This window comes from Cryptomeria japonica, chromosome 3 (assembly GCF_030272615.1).
Source record: "Cryptomeria japonica chromosome 3, Sugi_1.0, whole genome shotgun sequence".
Taxonomy (NCBI): domain Eukaryota; kingdom Viridiplantae; phylum Streptophyta; class Pinopsida; order Cupressales; family Cupressaceae; genus Cryptomeria; species Cryptomeria japonica.
The window spans coordinates 167844958-167862242 of NC_081407.1; positions in this window are offsets into that span (position 1 = coordinate 167844958).

The following is a 17285-nucleotide window of genomic DNA, read 5'->3' on the forward strand; positions in this document are numbered from 1 at the left end:
GTAGAATAATAATCTGATACAAGCAAATCAGAGCAACCACATATTTGAAGATACTGGTGATATTTCTTATAATGTAGATGCTTTCTAGCTTAAGATTTAAATGGAGGTGTAATTCATCGATTATCCTTGTAGAATATAAGGATTATGTGGTTGGAGTAGACATGCTAATTAATGATACAAGAGAGCCAGTTTCTTTAGAATACATTATAGGCCCCAGGATTTCATCGTAGTGTGGATATCTTTCTTTTTCAATAAATCAATATTCACAGCTCTTATAGCAACCAATGCCTAGCTTAATTATTGTAACAGTAACTCTATCTTTGCAAGAAAAGAAATGAACTTCATCCATCTTTCATAAAAAGATAAGCTATCCAATAATTGCATATTCAAATTTTTTACATAAAAACACCTTCCAACTTGATCTGACATGTAAGCATTTGTATTGACAGATAGATAACATGAAAGTAAAAGAATTAAACCCAATTTGTACTTCTAACATATTCTACATACTAGCTTAAATTTGTTAAGGTTTTAGAGTCTACAGTGTTTATTAGCTTGTTTGTGTTAATGCCCAATCAAGTCTTGACATATTCTACATGAGGGGGAGTATCATTAGGGTGCTTTGCCTCCAACCATAGACCTTGTGGTCCCTTGCACATCTTTCTTTCGGAAGTGGCTCTACCCTTCACGAAGGTTCAGACATAGGGTAAGATGTAGTTGCCATTTGAGTATGGTGTTTAGATACCTACACAACTCTAGTCAGTCATATGCTAAAGACTCTTGCTAATTTGTATGACCCATTGACTAGTTTTTGCATCATGTTTTGGTGAATTGATCAGTGCAACCATATCTTTGTGCCACCTTGGCCAAAGGTTTTACTATACTCACTAAGCATGTCATTTGTGCAGTCAATTGTCCACCCACCCTTACTCGACTTGAAACTAGCATACACTTTGGATTATAATTAGGGGAAGGGTACCAGTAGTGGACATAGCTAACTTCGCGCACATAGAACTCTCAAACCGTGCGTCGGATTTCAAATTATTATTTTTGGTTGTCTTCATACACGACTTAATTGCTTATAACTAGGGATCTGACTTTTGGGTAGTGACGATGCACGCTGTGGAAATCGTTGTGTCGAAAGGTTAAAAAGTGGTCATTTCAAAGTGTCTACCCATACATGAACTCTGCACCAAAAGTAGATAACTCAAAATTTCTAGTAGTGGACAAATGCCCTAGTAGTAGATCACCTTTTTTGACATTTTTTTACTATAATTAGCCCATTTGTGAACCACTACTGACCCATTTGTGCACCACTATTGGGACATTTGTGCAAAATTATCCACTATTGGTACATGTGATATTCATTAATGAACTTTCCATTATCAATTTGTTGGGCTCCTTTGCAATCTAGTATTGGGGGCTTGGGTTGACGAAAAGGTGTCCACTATTGGAACTATGTCCACTAGTGGTACCTTCCCCTAAGTTCTTTGTTGAAGTTTGAGAAGTGGCTTATGAAATTGCTCTCACTTCATTTTGTCCTTGCCAACGGTTAGGTTTGTTTTCGAACTAGATGAAAAGCTCATTCATATTTAGTTGAGAATCTTAATTCAACTTTGCTTGATTATCCCTTGCATAAGTGTTGGAACAAAGAATGGTATTGTAAGATAGATTCATTATTAAAGTTGAATACTCCTATCATAACTTTAATCAAAACTGTTTATCCTAAGCATGAAGTTAACCATGGTAGGCTTAGGGTCTAGTAGGACAATATCTTTCTCATCTTAAATGCATACATGTGCTATGCTTGCACAATACATGCATGCATATAGGTGCCATCTCTGCACTTAACATCCCGTTCATTTAAGTGCTAATCTTGCACCATTTACATATAAATGAACTCAACATTATTGCCCACCAACCTTTTACCCATAGGAATCTAGTTTTAAGGTTTCCTTGGTAGCAAGAAAATGCTCCTCCAAGTTTGGTTCTTAAAATATACTTTCCAATACCATTGGACTATTATGTTTTTCAGTTTTGAGATAAATCATGATTAGATAGAACCTTTATTCATTGGTCATGCCCGATAAGTAAAGAAAGACTTCAAGTAATACATAGCTTTATTCCTTTACTTAGTCATGCCAGGGTTTCTTAGAAAAGTTTTGGAATGATTCAAGAGAAGGATTTATAGTATATCTTAGATATATAATATAGTCACTCATAGTATGTAGAAGAAGAAGAAATTTTAACTTCCACGAGGCTAAAAATAACCTATGGGACCGGCCACACGATCAAACTGACTTTTGCAGTTCCATCCTCTTTTAAAGCAATGTGATGATGAGCGCCCCAGCTTCTCAACAAACCCCTCATTGAATAAATTATACCAAGAGCTAGCTGTCAAGGTATCCACATAACTGTCTTTGCTGTCCTTGAAGGCATCACACTCTAGAATGAAATGTATGTCGAGGTTCACAAGAGTAATAGATATGACTTTGCTTCTTACTTATTTCCTTTGAGTTGCTTGTCAGTTCTTAAATATTGTCTTAACATTTATAACCCCAAAACAATATAATGTAAGAATTCACTTATTTTCTTTGAGTTGCTTGTCAGTTCTTAAATATTGTTTTAACATTTATAACCCCAAAACAATATAATTTAAGAATTTGTTCCAATGTAGAATGCATTTAGTAATTCGCGAGAAGAAATATATACACAGAAAGATGAGATTTAGGCTTATGCGCATACATTTTCAAAGTATTACTACTGATCTCTTCTCTGACTAAAGTAAACTATGTATTCCTTAGAGACAGAAGTTTGCGAAGGAAGGTATCTGTTTACATGCCAATGAATAAAGCTATGCTTGGAGTTGATTATAGTGAAACTCGTAGTACTCTCCTACTAATACTCTGCTCGAGGCTTTTATTTATCCCACTTTTCCAACCTATCCACCAAATGAAGTTCATTTCTCTTTTGTAGCCGTAGCAAATAAAACAGTGCAGATAAATGAAATTTCGTGCTTCTAAATTAGAGAACCAGTTTCTTATATTACTGGACGTCAAAATAGATTTCTATTCCTTTCAATCAAGAAATCATTGCAGGTTTGAAGATAAGGATGCGTCGGGCATCCCAATTCAGCTTCCATGTAGACCAAATTAAACGAAATATCTTCATTGCCATTATAATGTCTTGAGCTTTTATCTTAAGGCGTAGACAATCTCAGAAGTTAAGGTAAACATATAAGAGGCGTTTTGCAACAATTCTTCTGAGAATGAACAATTTAACTCATCAAATAGGTATGGTGCAATCAGGGCATAAAGAGAACGAAACAGAGGGGGTTCAAGTACAAACAAAAGTTAAGGAGAACATCGAGTCAAATTTATTCCAAGCAGAAGTAGACTTATCAGGCAAAGCTGATGACATGAAAGATAAACAAGGCAAAAATTTATTTTACAACCCAACAACACCACCACTTTTGTGGTCTTCTGAATTATATGTGGAAGAACTCATGGATGTAAAAAAGAGGTTTGAGACACTGGAAGCAAGGAGTTGGGAAGAAGAAAACAAAGTGTATGAAGCAATTGAATACACAAGGAAAATAGAGAGAGAAAACAAAGGCCTTAAAGAACAAATCTCAAATATGCAGATCAAAATGGAAGAAGGACAATAAGAGTTGGGCAACATAAAACAAGAACTAGAACAATGGAAATTACATAAAGATAAGGGACCAGAATTGATAGAAGGAGAGGAGACTACCCAAGTGAAGGAAATTCAATCGGCCTTAGCTGATTTGGAAACTAAAGAGTCTAAATTAAGGGAACAGATAGAAGAGGCCAAATCTTGGTCTCAAGTTGTTAGTGAATCAACAAACAAATAAAAGGGAATTATCGAGCAGAAAATTAAAATACAAATAAAGGAAGACCAAGATAGGCGTGGCAAGGCAGCAAATATCATTATCAAAGGTTTGAAGGACTTTGGAGTAAAAGAGAAAACCGACCTGCTAATAAGAGACTTTCTTCTTGATAAATTGGAGTGGACATGAGGTATTCAACAAGCTAATAGGATAGGAAAGGAGATAAATGGAGGACGAGATAGACATATAAGAGTTACAATGAGAAGTATAGAGGATAAGAATATGATCCTTAAAAATAGATGACTACTTAGAGGTTCACATTTTTATTTGGATGAGGATTTGACTTTTGCGCAACAGGATGAGCAAAGAAAGGAGTGGGATAAAGTAAAGGCAACGAGAAATGAGGGAAAGTGGGCATGGTTGCAGAATGGGCAAGCACAAATCAAAGAGCGTCTCTCGAATAAAAAATAGGAATTAGGGGCCCCACAAGATCAGTTAAGTGTAGTGAGTTGGAATTGCAGAGGCTATCCATGGAGAAGAGGTCTTGGGGTGGGGCCCATAGCTGAAGGGAAGGATATTATCATTTTTGTCGAAACACATAAACATGATGGCTGCATGGTCCCAGATTTTGAAGGCTACAAGAAATTTTCACTATGGAACAAGGGGAACGAAACAGGTAAAGGGCATGGCAGAGTCATAATGCTTATAAATAAGAAGTGGTATGAAATTGTCAAAGTTGAAAAAGAGGACCCAAATAAATAATATATTTGGCTGCAAATAACAGTGAATGAGATAAATTTCAGGTTGGCTGCGTGTTACTTCGCTCCTAAGAACTCCAAGTTTTACAAAAGACATAGTTTAGACAATGAAGACCCATATACCTCTCTAAAAAAGGATGTCTATTTATTTAGCACCTTAGGAGGCATAATGCTAATAGGAGATTTCAATGCAAGAACAACTAGTAACCAATCCTTACTTTTGAGCAACAATGAGAAAGGAGAAAATAATCCTCTTTGGTTGGAAGAAGGGAGGGATTGTTTTTGGGAAAGAGCTTCAAAAGATAATAATGGAGGTATCTCACACTTTGGGGCAAAATTGTTGGTGTTGTGTGTTGTCATATGCACACTCCAATGAGACATTGTAGGTGATTGAAGGTTTTGTCATTGATGGCAACCTTATAATCCTATGACATCGGCAAGGCATTCCACCGACACTAGCAAGATCAGACTCTACACCAGCACTCAGATCACCGACACCGGCAGTGAAAGGAAGCATACCGACACAGAGACCGACAAGATTTTTGTTTTAATATATTTTGTTTATTATTGTAAAATCATTGTAAGCCGACTTGGCAAGTTGTAAAATGACTTTAATATAAGAGAGATCATTGTAGAACATTTTGGGTAAGAAAGAGGAATGTAATTAGGTGAAATAAGGCAGACTTATTATGCGAATTATAGGTTAAGGGTTTATGTAAGAAGCAGAGCAGAAACCGGTACTGGATCTGGCATTATAAATGCTACTTTGAAGCAGTACAAGACACTGGATTTATATAATCCATTTTGTAAGTCAGTGAGACTTCCTATTTTGTATTTGAGTAGTGAGCTCTAGGCATTTGGCCTTCCTGAATGTGTAGGCCCCTCTTGTAGTAGTAATATTCTCTTATTGGCCAGTAAGTGAATATTGTGGGTCACAAATCCCACCGAGGTTTTTCCCACACCGGTTTTTCTCGTTAAATCCTTGTGTTATGGTGTGTTTTTCATGTGGTTGTTTTTGTCCCTGTTTATTGCATTACTTTCTGTTTATCGGTACACAGTATTAATATGCTCTACATGTTTTAAGTTAAGAAAATCATACAACCGGCTAGATACTGATTCAAACCCCCCTCTCAGTATCTGTGGGAATCCTAACAATTGGTATCAGAGCTTGGTCCTCCATTTTCAAAAGCCTAACAACTTGAGGAAGATCTTGACACCGGTAGAGATGGAAAACTTGATGAAGCAACTTGAAGGAGCTCTCTCAGACTATGATGCAGAAAAATTGAAAAATATCAAACTTGAAGATGATCTAAAGGCTGCTCAGGATATCATTCAAGCACTTCAAGAAAATCTTACTATTTCAAGAAACAAGAGAAGAGAACTTTGTGAAAAGATGCAAAATGAGAATGATGAAAAAGAAACTCTTAATGATATGATAAACAAGCTGAAACAAGAGAACATGACAACAAAGAATGAGATGCAGGATATGACTATGAGATTCTGTAAATAAATTGAAGATAGAAAGAAGAATGAAGAAGATTTGACTAGAAGACTAAGTGATGGTGCAAATGAAAACACAAGACTCAGTTATGAAAATGATTTGTTGAAGATAGATCTAATGCACACTCAAAATGACTCAAATGAACTAATGAGGCAGAAAGAAGTCTTAGAAGGAGAACTAGATACTGCAAATCAACATAAAGAGAAATTCAAGAAAAGCTCAGAAGAACTTGGTAACTTACTAAAGAATAAAAAACCTAAAGGTGACACTTGTGGAATTGGCTTTGAAGTTGGTGAAAGCTCCGGTACTGCAAACACACAGGATCACAGCAAACCGGTAAGACAACCTACTGCTTATAAATTCAGTGGCAAATGCTTTAACCGTAACAAGTATGGTCATAGAGCAAATCAATGTAGATCTAGAAATTATCAGAATACCAATGCACCCACCGGTCAATGTTCAAAATGCAACAAAGTTGGTCATAATTCTGAGAATTGCAGAATGAATGTAAGATGTTATGTTTGTGGAAGATTTGGTCACTTATCTAATCAATGCAGAACACAAACCGACATAGGTTATGGAAAGGCTATTCAGAAAAATAATGTGACTTGTTATGCTTGTAACAAGATTGGACATATTGCAAAATTCTGCAGAAGTAAGGCACCACCGGTAGACAACAAAGGTTCTAGTTTGAAAGGTAAAGAAAAAGTTGAAGAAGTTAAGCAGGAATTCTCAAAACAATGGATCAGGAAATCAGAACTGAATGTGGATAGGAATACTCCTCCACCAATAGAACCAAGCAACACTCCACCGGCAAAACAGAGTAGCACTCCACCGACAGGAGTCTCTTCATCAAATTGAAGAAATTTCCTTGAGGGTTTGGCAATCAATGAGACATATGCTATTATTCCCTCGGTTGATGGTAAAAAGTTGAATTTACTTCCATACCGACAGATATGTTAAGTAATTACTTAACCGACAAGCATTAAATGTGGTAGTTGGCAAATTGAGATTATATGTTTTTGGCTCCATTTCACTTCACCGAGCATTCAAACATTCGAAGAGCGCGAAATTTCCAGAGCTAAGGCATTTCGAGCAAAGAGGTAAGACATTTCAGCAATCAATCTTTCCAAAGGCAGAAAAAGGTATTTATAATCATGGCATCCTCTTCTGTACCTGAATTCATAGCAAACCCTACCGTAGTCGAGGTAATCAAATGCCCTAGGCCCGTATTTCAACTAGTTCCCGAGATAGCCAAGAAGGATGATAATGTAGCTGCATTTTCCCAAATCCCAAAAGGAGTTGTTTTTGCAGAAGACCCTAGAATCTATATCCATTGCCATATAGAAGAATTAGGAGATGAAGAAATCAAAAACATGTACAAGACTGTCATATGTGATGACTCTGGAAATGTAAAACCTGAACACAAAATTGTTGAAACCCTAGGATTCACAGAAATTCTCTGCATTCCGGAATTCCCCAAGGAAGTGATAAGGATAGTATTGAGCAGGGTTCATGGTGAATTCTTTTGGCTAGATTCAATTCATAAAATTACCAAGGAAGTTGTGAAAGCTGTAACAGGGTTACCTTCCACTGGTAACAAACCAGACAAGACAAAGAAGGTCTCAAATGACCTGGTAATGAACCTAACAAGTGCAACATCCGACAAAAGGTCCTTAAGGGTTAATGATGTAACTGACATAAATGTAAGATTCATTAGCATGATTCTAGGTTACAAAGCAACACATGCAAACAGACTTAACTTAGTCTCCAGTTTATGCATAAAAAGTGCACATGATATGGTTAACACCGGGTCCCATCTACCGTATACTGTCCTCGGCCTACGTTTAGCCAGGGTTGCTCCATCGAAAAACGATATCCTAATGGAGAGGCCAACATAGAACTATCCCTGTTGGCGTTTACACCTACCACCCAGGGAGTCGCGTTCACTCTATGTCTATTCATTCACACCTGATCACCCGGGATTTGAACCCAGAAAGAGAATGTGAAAATTGATGTATGTGAATGGTTAAAGGATGAATTGATTGACAATTTAGGGAAGATAAAGAAGGATAAGAAAGGAACATTTAGATTTGGCAACTTACTTGTATGCTTAATGCTACATATAACCAAACAGGTGCCCGGTATAGTTATCAAGAACCTTGGATTTGACATATCGGTAGGGAAACAATTATTAGACTTGTTCAACAACATGGGTGAAAACAAGGAAAAAAATATCAATGAGTATTTTCAAGCACTAAAGGCCAGAATGAACAAAAGAATCAGACTGTCACAAGAAATTGTTAACAAATACAAGGATGATATATGCTTTGTAATTAAAAAGGATGAGATCAGGATGGAAATAGTTATCCCAAGAACAATCTGGGTTACTGAGATGGGTTATGAGACCGATGATCACATCATTGAAACATATGCAAAAGCCCTTCTGGAAGCACCCAATGAAACTAAGGAAGAGGTATTTGGTAGTGCTGAGACCATTGAAAGCCAAATTCAATCTAAGAAGAGAGTAAAGAAAGTAGAAGCAACAGTAAGGAGAGGTTCAAGGCAGGCTAAGGCTATAAAAGAAGATGTACTGAAACAAACCGGTATCACCGAAGATGAGTTATAGGCACAACAACCAGAAACTCACCTGTCACCGGTAGCAACTTCTTCAGAGAGTGACATGCCAGCTGAATTTAAAAGAGTTGTAAGGAAAAGACAACCTTCACCGGTATCCACACCTTCACCTAGAAGAACCAGGCAAAAACAATAGGCAGTGAGGCCCCCGATCAAGAAATCTACTCCTAAGAAGAAAAAGTTGACACCAAAGAAAAGGACTCAACAAAATATTTCTCCGATTGACAGACTGTTGGATGAAATCACAGAAGAAGGACAGTTGAAAAACATCAACAAACTATATGACTCACTATCAGTTGATGATAAAGAAAAGGTTGAAAATAATGTCATTTTACACTTGGATATCTACAAGAAGTTCTTGATGCAAATTGTAGATGAAGTACCAGATGAACTATTCAAGAGACTGGAAGCAAGAAGACAATCTATTATAGAGCTTGACAAGAAAATAAAAATTGAAAAATTACTTGCTGTCTACCTAGTTAACTCTCCGAAAGAAATAGATGATCTAATTGCAGAAGCCAACCGGTCAGTATTCTCTACTGCACACCGACATATTGCACTAATGGTTGGAAGAGTAAATGAGGTTGCAGAAGAAACTGAAAATGCATGGGATATATTCCTTGTGAGAAAGAAAAATAGGAAGAGTATAGAAATCCTAAACCAATCAAGGTATATCAGAAAGACAAGGATAAGGGTAAAGGAAAGGTTGGTGGACCTCCTAGCATCAAAATAAAAGATAACTTATCCCCATCGCCTCTGATTACTCCATCGATAACAACAACTGAAAATCAACCGGCTGATGAGAGTATGGATATATCACAAGAGGATACAAATCCTAATCCTGAGGTCTTATACACAGTTGATGTTGATACTCAAAAGGTCAACATTATGATAGACAAGGACACAACCGGTAAGACAGATATGGCTAGTGAGCCACCAGTAGCTGACAACATTGATAACACTGAAGGAAAAGAGGCAGATGATAGCACAGATCAACAAACAGAGAGAAAAGTAGAGCAACAGGCTCCGGAACAGCAACAGGTTCATGTGGAAACAGTGCCACCGGCAACAGGAGAATAACAAAAACCTTTGCTTAAGGAAATGGAAACACAGACTGACCTACCAGAGGTCACTACAAGCAAGAATATTGCTCCCACCAGTGGAACTCAGAGAGTTGACTCTTCAACTGCAGGATCTAAGTCAACAAATGTAATTGAAGTTCTTTTAGATTCTTTAAAGAAAATAACTGATTGCAGTTCACAGGCATATAAAGCTATAGATGACACAATTCCAGTTTTGAAGATGATAGCTCCAAAATGCAATGTAGATAATAAGGATTCTTTGAGTCAACTTGACACTTTGTCTAAGTATATTACTGACAACACAGTGATAGTTGAACAAATAAAGGAAAAGGCATTCAAAGACAGGTTGGAAATTGAAAAACAAAAATTCTTTGAGGATCAAATAAAGAAGTGTACTAGGGAATTTGACACACTTCTACCGGAACTATGTAACACATTGAAGGAATTGAAAACTCTGTACAAAGATACTTGCAAGACAAAATTTTTAACAATTGACATAGATAAGAAAATGAGCAAGGCACAAGAAGAAATAAATAAACTTGCTGACAATTTTGTTAATTCACCTGATACATTATCAGTTTTTGAGCAAAAGATAACTAGTTTTGAGGAAGAATTACTGAATCTAGAGAGAGAAAAGGAGAGAGTAATAAAGAAGGCTAAGAATATGAGATTAAGACCAAGTCCAAGACTGGACTATCTAGCATCCCTGAGGAAGGAAATATCCGAGGCACTAGTACAAGGACAGAAAACACCGGCAGAGCATATGCAGCACCTCACCGGTACAGTTCAAAGAACAGAGGCAGCAATAAAAGACTGTAAGAAGTTTTTGGAAAGCATAAATTTGGTTTTGGCGGATCTTTTTCAAATTGTAAGCACCCAGTTACAAGGTTGAGACAGAAAACTACAACCCTATTGACACTTTGACAACCTTTGTCATTGATGCCAAAGGGGGAGTAGTAGTATGAGAAAATAATCAGCAAAAGACTTATCTGCTCAGGGGAAGCTCACATATTTTTGGTACAGATTTTTTTTGGATTACAAGTTTTGGATACACTTTTTGAATTTTCTCATGAGTGTTGCCATCAATGCCAAAGGGGGAGATTGTTGGCATATGCACACTCCAATGAGACATTGTAGGTGATTGAAGGTTTTATCATTGATGGCAACCTTACAATTCTATGACACCAGCACTAGCAAGATCAGACTCTACACCGACACTCAGATCACCAGCATCAACAGTGAAAGGAAGCATACCGGCACAGAGACTGACAAGATTTTTGTTTTAATATATTTTGTTTATTATCGTAAAATCATTGTAAGCCGACTTGGCAAGTTGTAAAATGACTCTTATATAAGAGAGATCATTGTAGAACATTTTGGGTAAGAAAGAGGAATGTAATCAGGCGAAATAAGGCAGACCTATTATGCGAATTATAGGTTAAGGGTTTATGCAAGAAGCAGAGCATAAATCGGTACTGGATCTGGCATTATAGATGCTACTTTGAAGCAGTACAAGAGACTGGATTTATATAATCCATTTTGTAAGTCAGTGAGACTTCCTATTTTGTATTTGAGCAGTGAGCTCTAGGCACTTGGCCTTCCTGCATGTGCAGGCCCCTCTTGTAGCAGTAATATTCTCTTATTGGCCAATAAGTGAATATTGTGGGTCACAAATCCCACCGAGGTTTTTCCCACACTGGGTTTCCTCGTTAAATCCTTGTGTTATGGTGTGCTTTTCATGTGGTTGTTTTTGTCTTTGTTTATTGCATTACTTTCTGTTTACCGGTACACAATATTAATATGCTCTACATGTTTTAAGTTAAGAAAATCATACAACCGGCTAGATACTGATTCACCCCCCCCCTTTCAGTATATGTGGGAATCCTAACATTGTGTAGTTTGTATGATATGGTTATTTGCAACGGAATAGGGAGCTGGCCTACTTCGGGGGATATCACTTGCAAAACATATAATGGTCAGAGTGTGATGGATTATGTTATTTGTTCGCAAAACCTTACGTCTAGAGTGCTGGAGTTTAACATTGGAGAATGCCCCATAGAAATGAAATCCGATCATATGCCTCTTTTTGTTAAATTAGACATGGCACCAAGTAGCTCTCAAAACGAGAATGAACAACTTCTTCACATGCAAAAGAGAACAACTACGAAAGGTAAAATCCTCATAAATCAAGAAAACAAGGACATCTTTAGTGTTGTTCTTAAGCAACAATTTCATGAAATAAACAATACTATGGCTGATGAAGGGGTCATTAAGAAAAGGGACCATGTCCATAGCAGTTTACTGATCTCTATAATCCACCAGGCTTTGAGAGCATGTAAAATGACTTGCAATAAAAAGATGGCCACAAGTACTTTTCCAACAAATCCTTGGTATGATGAAGAATGTAAGGCAACCAAAGGATCTTTAAAGGGGCAAGAGTCGAGTAAAGAAAACAAGACGTATGCAAAATTGATTCAAGCAAAAAAAGAAGAATATGTAAACACAAAGAGGAAAGAGTTAATCTACCTTGGTAAACACAATCCTAAAGTTTTTTGGAAGGAGATACAACAAAATAAAAAGCAAACTGAGAACAATATTACATATGTGCAATGACTGGAATATGCTAAGCTTCTTTATGAGAGGTCACATGAGAAGAACTCCCCCCCCATAGTGAACACTTCAGTGGAGCTATTCACGGTTGAGGATATCAAATAGGGATTAAAAAATTTAGTGAGTGGTAAGGCGAGTGATATTGATGGGCTGCAAGCTGAATTCTTAAAGTGGGGAGTGGAACTTCTCGCTCCTCACATAAAGGGTATCTTCAATAGTGTCACTCAAGATGGTTTTCCGGCAGATTAGATGACTAGTGTGGTTATTCCCCTTTTTAAAAGGGGATAATAATAATCCATCTAACTATTGCACTATCTTGGTCAACCCCCTTCTAGGAAAACTTTTTGGGAGCATGGTAGAGCGTAGAATCAATAGATGGGCAGAAAATGAAGGAAAAAGAGCCAAAGTTCAAGCGGGTTTCAGATCTAAGCACTCTACCATCGATCACTGCATCACTCTTCGACATTTGATAGAGAAAATATGGGACAATAAAGAGGAAGAAGCATAGTGTTGTTTTGTGGACTTCAAGAAAGCCTTTGACACGATGCCTAAAGACAAGCTATGGAATAGAATGGAAGAATTGGGTGTTCCCGACTTGTATAGAGCTACAGTGCATAGACTTTATGAGAAAGTTAGAGCTAAAATCAGAACTAGTGGGGGAATGTTTGAGTGTTTTGGTAGTGATGTTGACATTAAACAGGGATGCCCTCTATCCTCAACTTTATTCGGTTTACACATTGATAAATTAGAAGCATGGATGAACAAAATGGAGGGAGACGACGTCCAACTTGCAGAATATGTGGTGAAATTACTTCTATACGCCGATGATCTTATCTTAATTTCTAAAACAACTCATGGGCTCAAAGAGCACTTAAAAGCACTAGAGAACTTTTGTCAGGAGGTAGGGATGCAGGTGATCATTACTAAAACCAAGATCATGATTTTCTCTCTAAAGAGGAAAGAAAAGCAGATTACCTTCCCCTTTAATGGCAGCTCGCTAGAAATTGTGAAAGAATACAAATATCTAGGGATTGACTTCCACTATAAGCTTAGTTGGGAGACTTGTAGAGCGAAAAGGATACAGAGAGGTTAGAAAGATTTGTTTCTACTCCAAAATAGGTGCAAAAAAGCTGAATTGTGGGATTGGAAAACCAAGAAAACTCTTTTTGGTTTGTTGGTTATGCCGGTTGTTCTATATGGTTGCGAAGTTTGGGGAGGCAACATGCCAAACTGTGGATGGAGACATCTAGAGAGGATTCAAAAGCACTTAATCACAAGCAATCTCAAAGTTAAAATGTCAGTGCCATATGAGATCCTTTTAGGGGAAGCAGGTACTTTCCCATTGGAGGCTTCAATTATTACCAGGTTAATAAGTTGTCTAAAGAAGGTGGAAATCATGGATAATTAGTAGTGGCCCAAAATCGTCATGGAAGAGGGACTTAACCGTAGGTAGAAAATTGGATGAAACAAAACAATAAGTGGTTGAACAAATGGAACATCAAGTTGCACGAATGTCCGAATACCAATGAGAAAATTAAAAAGTTGGTCATAGGAAAGTTTCAAAATGCCATGTGGAATAATTGTATTGGTTGAAAAAAGAAGTACTACATCAAAGAGTTCAACCCAAATTGGGATCATGGAGAGAAAGCATACGTAGGGGCTGTTATTAAAGGCAAATCAAGATTGTTAGTGGCTCAATTAAAGACAGGTTCACATCATCTCAGATGTGAAACGGGTTGGTGGAAAAGGACCAAAGAGTTATGGGAAGAGAGAATTTGCTTGTTTTGTGAGATGGGTGCTATTCAGATCGAATGACACTTTCTCAGTTAGTGTATGGCTTATGATGATATTCATGCTCAATATGAGTGCATCTTGAAAAGTGACAAGATGCATCATTTATTTAGTGAGGATAAGATCAATCAGACTACTAGTTTTTTGGTCAAGATTCAAAGTAGGAGATCTGACATTAAAAAGATTATGAAGTTATCCTAGGTTGTGATTTCTTGGTCCCATAGACTGATCAGTCTCGTGGACGTTAGTAAAATCATTCATTCAATCTAGAAGCGTAGAAGAATTACCTATATAAGTTTTAAGATTACATTTAAATTACCTTAGCCCGACTTTAGTTAGCTTTAACTTAATACAAAGGTATGTAGTTTATGAAATGATGTAGCCCCATAATGCATGGGTTTAAACACATCATCGTTGCCATCAATTACTTATTGGGTTGAAAGTTGAATTCTTAACATATTTAAATTTAATTTATTACTTTCTTCATGTTGTCAATATTAATAAGCTTATATGATGTTTATGTCGAGAGGCATCTACAATGACATCAAAATGTCCATAAACAAAAATCCATTTTTGAAACAACTTGACATGGAAATGACAGGTAAATGCATGAAATATGTCATATTTCAGCTTTTGTGGAGGTGTTATTTTATTACTCCAAATAAAATAAAACCCCCACCACTTGTCTCCAACTAGATTCACAACTTTTTGCATGCAGGACTTTACAGATAATTCTCTTCTATTATAAGATATCTCTCCGTATATTTTACATATATTTTTTAAATGTAGGTATACTAGTGTATGTTTATACATATATACACATACTTACCTCTATATTAGCATTTGCATATGCATATTACATAGTTGATCATATACTCATTCATATTGGTAATCTAAGATAAGAAATAATATGAGGTCAATTAAAATAAAATAATGATAGAAGGAATTAATAAGTTGGCGATGACCCTAAAAAGTCTATCTAGACAACACTAGGTCCTCGCACTAAAACATTAAAATATCAATACTACCCATTGAGACACTAGGTCAACATCAATAAGCCCTAGAAATGACAATTTATCTCAAAATGGGTATGGGTTTGGTTTCAATGGAAACCCGACCTCTTCTTATGTTTGCATCCCTCTCCCCAATGATTCTCTCCCTCTCCTCTCGAAGGATAATGAGATTTATTGCATCCATTTAGATACACAAATGTGATTAGGTCATACCTTACCATACCAAGTACATACAAATCAAAGCATTATATCACGTGCATTTGAGTCAAAATTCATTTATTTCAATGAAACTTATCTAACTGATGTATTCGCCAAACTTCACACACATTCATAATCTGAACACTACTGTGCAAGATTTGTTTTTTGAAATTATTCCAAGTGAGAGGGTTGTAACACATCTACCCCCTTGAGAATCATTATTTTTGATGACTGAGTTGTCAACATAAAATATTTAACAGTCAAATTTAAACATAACGTCATAAAGAGCTCTTTAACTTTTGAAAACATTAAAAAGGTGGGGTAACATCTGACGGATCTTGTCGTATTCTTCCTAGGTAGCATTGTCTTCTCCATATTGGTCTCACAGGACCTTACGTTGTTTAACCTCGTAGTTATGCAATCGAATCTTACATACATTCAACTCTTTGAGTGGCTTGATCATGACCACCACTAGATCTTGCAACTGCAAAAAGTTTCAGTAAATCATATGGTCAAAATCTGATACATACTTTTTCAGATAGGAAAGATGAAACACATTATGTAACCAAACAAGAGTTGGAGGTAGAGCAATTGTGTATGCGACTAGATTGATAACTTTTAGGACTTCAAAAGGTGCCACATATCTAGGTGCTAGCTTGGAAGTCTTTCCAAACTTGAGAGACCTTTTTGCAGTTTGTACCTTAAGAGTGCTTTCTCTTCTACCACAAACTATCTTAGAATTTTCTTTGCATTCATGTAACTCTTTTGTTGATTGTTATCTTTTGCTAACCCTTGTCTAATTAACTTAACTTGTTCTTCCATTTTCAAGAGTGTTTGAGGACTAAGGTTGATCCTATCTTCTAGCTTATCCCAAATGGTAGAAGCTCAACACCTCCTTCCACATAATGCCTCAAACGACGCCATCTTGATGGCTGATTGATAAGAGGAGTTATGGGAAAGTTCCACAAGTGGTAGGTAATTGTCCCATTTGTACTGCTATTTCATGTGGTACATCCTTATAAGATCTTCTAAGACCTAATTTACCCTTTGTGTTTGGCCATTTGTCTTTGGGTGATATGTTGAGCTAACATTCAATTGGGTTGCTAAAGTTTCAAACAAGACTTGCCAAAACCTTGATGTCATCCTAGCATCTTTGTCTAATATAATCTTCTCTAGAAACTTATACAATCGAAATATCTGATGCAAAATTTTTTGGGCAATAATAGGTGCTCCATTTGTTAAGTTTTTGGTATGAATTGGGTTTCTTTGGTGAGCCTATCTACCACTAACATTATGGCATTGTGTATGTGCCTAGACATGGGCAAACCTCTAACAAAATCCATGCTATCTACTATTCCCAATCTGGAACATGGGGTTGTAGTAATCCTCCTAGGTGTTGGTGTTCTACCTTGACCCCTTGGCATTCAAGGCAACTTGTTATGTGATATCATTCTTCATTCCTTTCCAAAAATAAGGGGGCTTTACATGTGTTAATATCTTTGTAACCTCTGGATGCCCCAAATATGGTGTTGAATGCTCATGTTTCCAAACCAATTTTCTCAATTTTGCAGATTTTGACACGTACATACATCCTCTACATCTCAAAAGACCATATGATTCGAAACAGAATCTATCATACCTTGGATCCTAAGGATTAGCTTGAAGGGCTTCCTTAACTTGTTTATAATATGCATCTCCTATCGACTGCTAAAGGAACTGAGCTCTAAAATCAGTGTGTATGGAAACCATGGAACATATATGTTTTCTTTGACTGAGGGCACATGTCACCAGGTTTTGCTTCTCCTTAATACAACTGATTTTAAAATCATAATTAAAAATTAATTC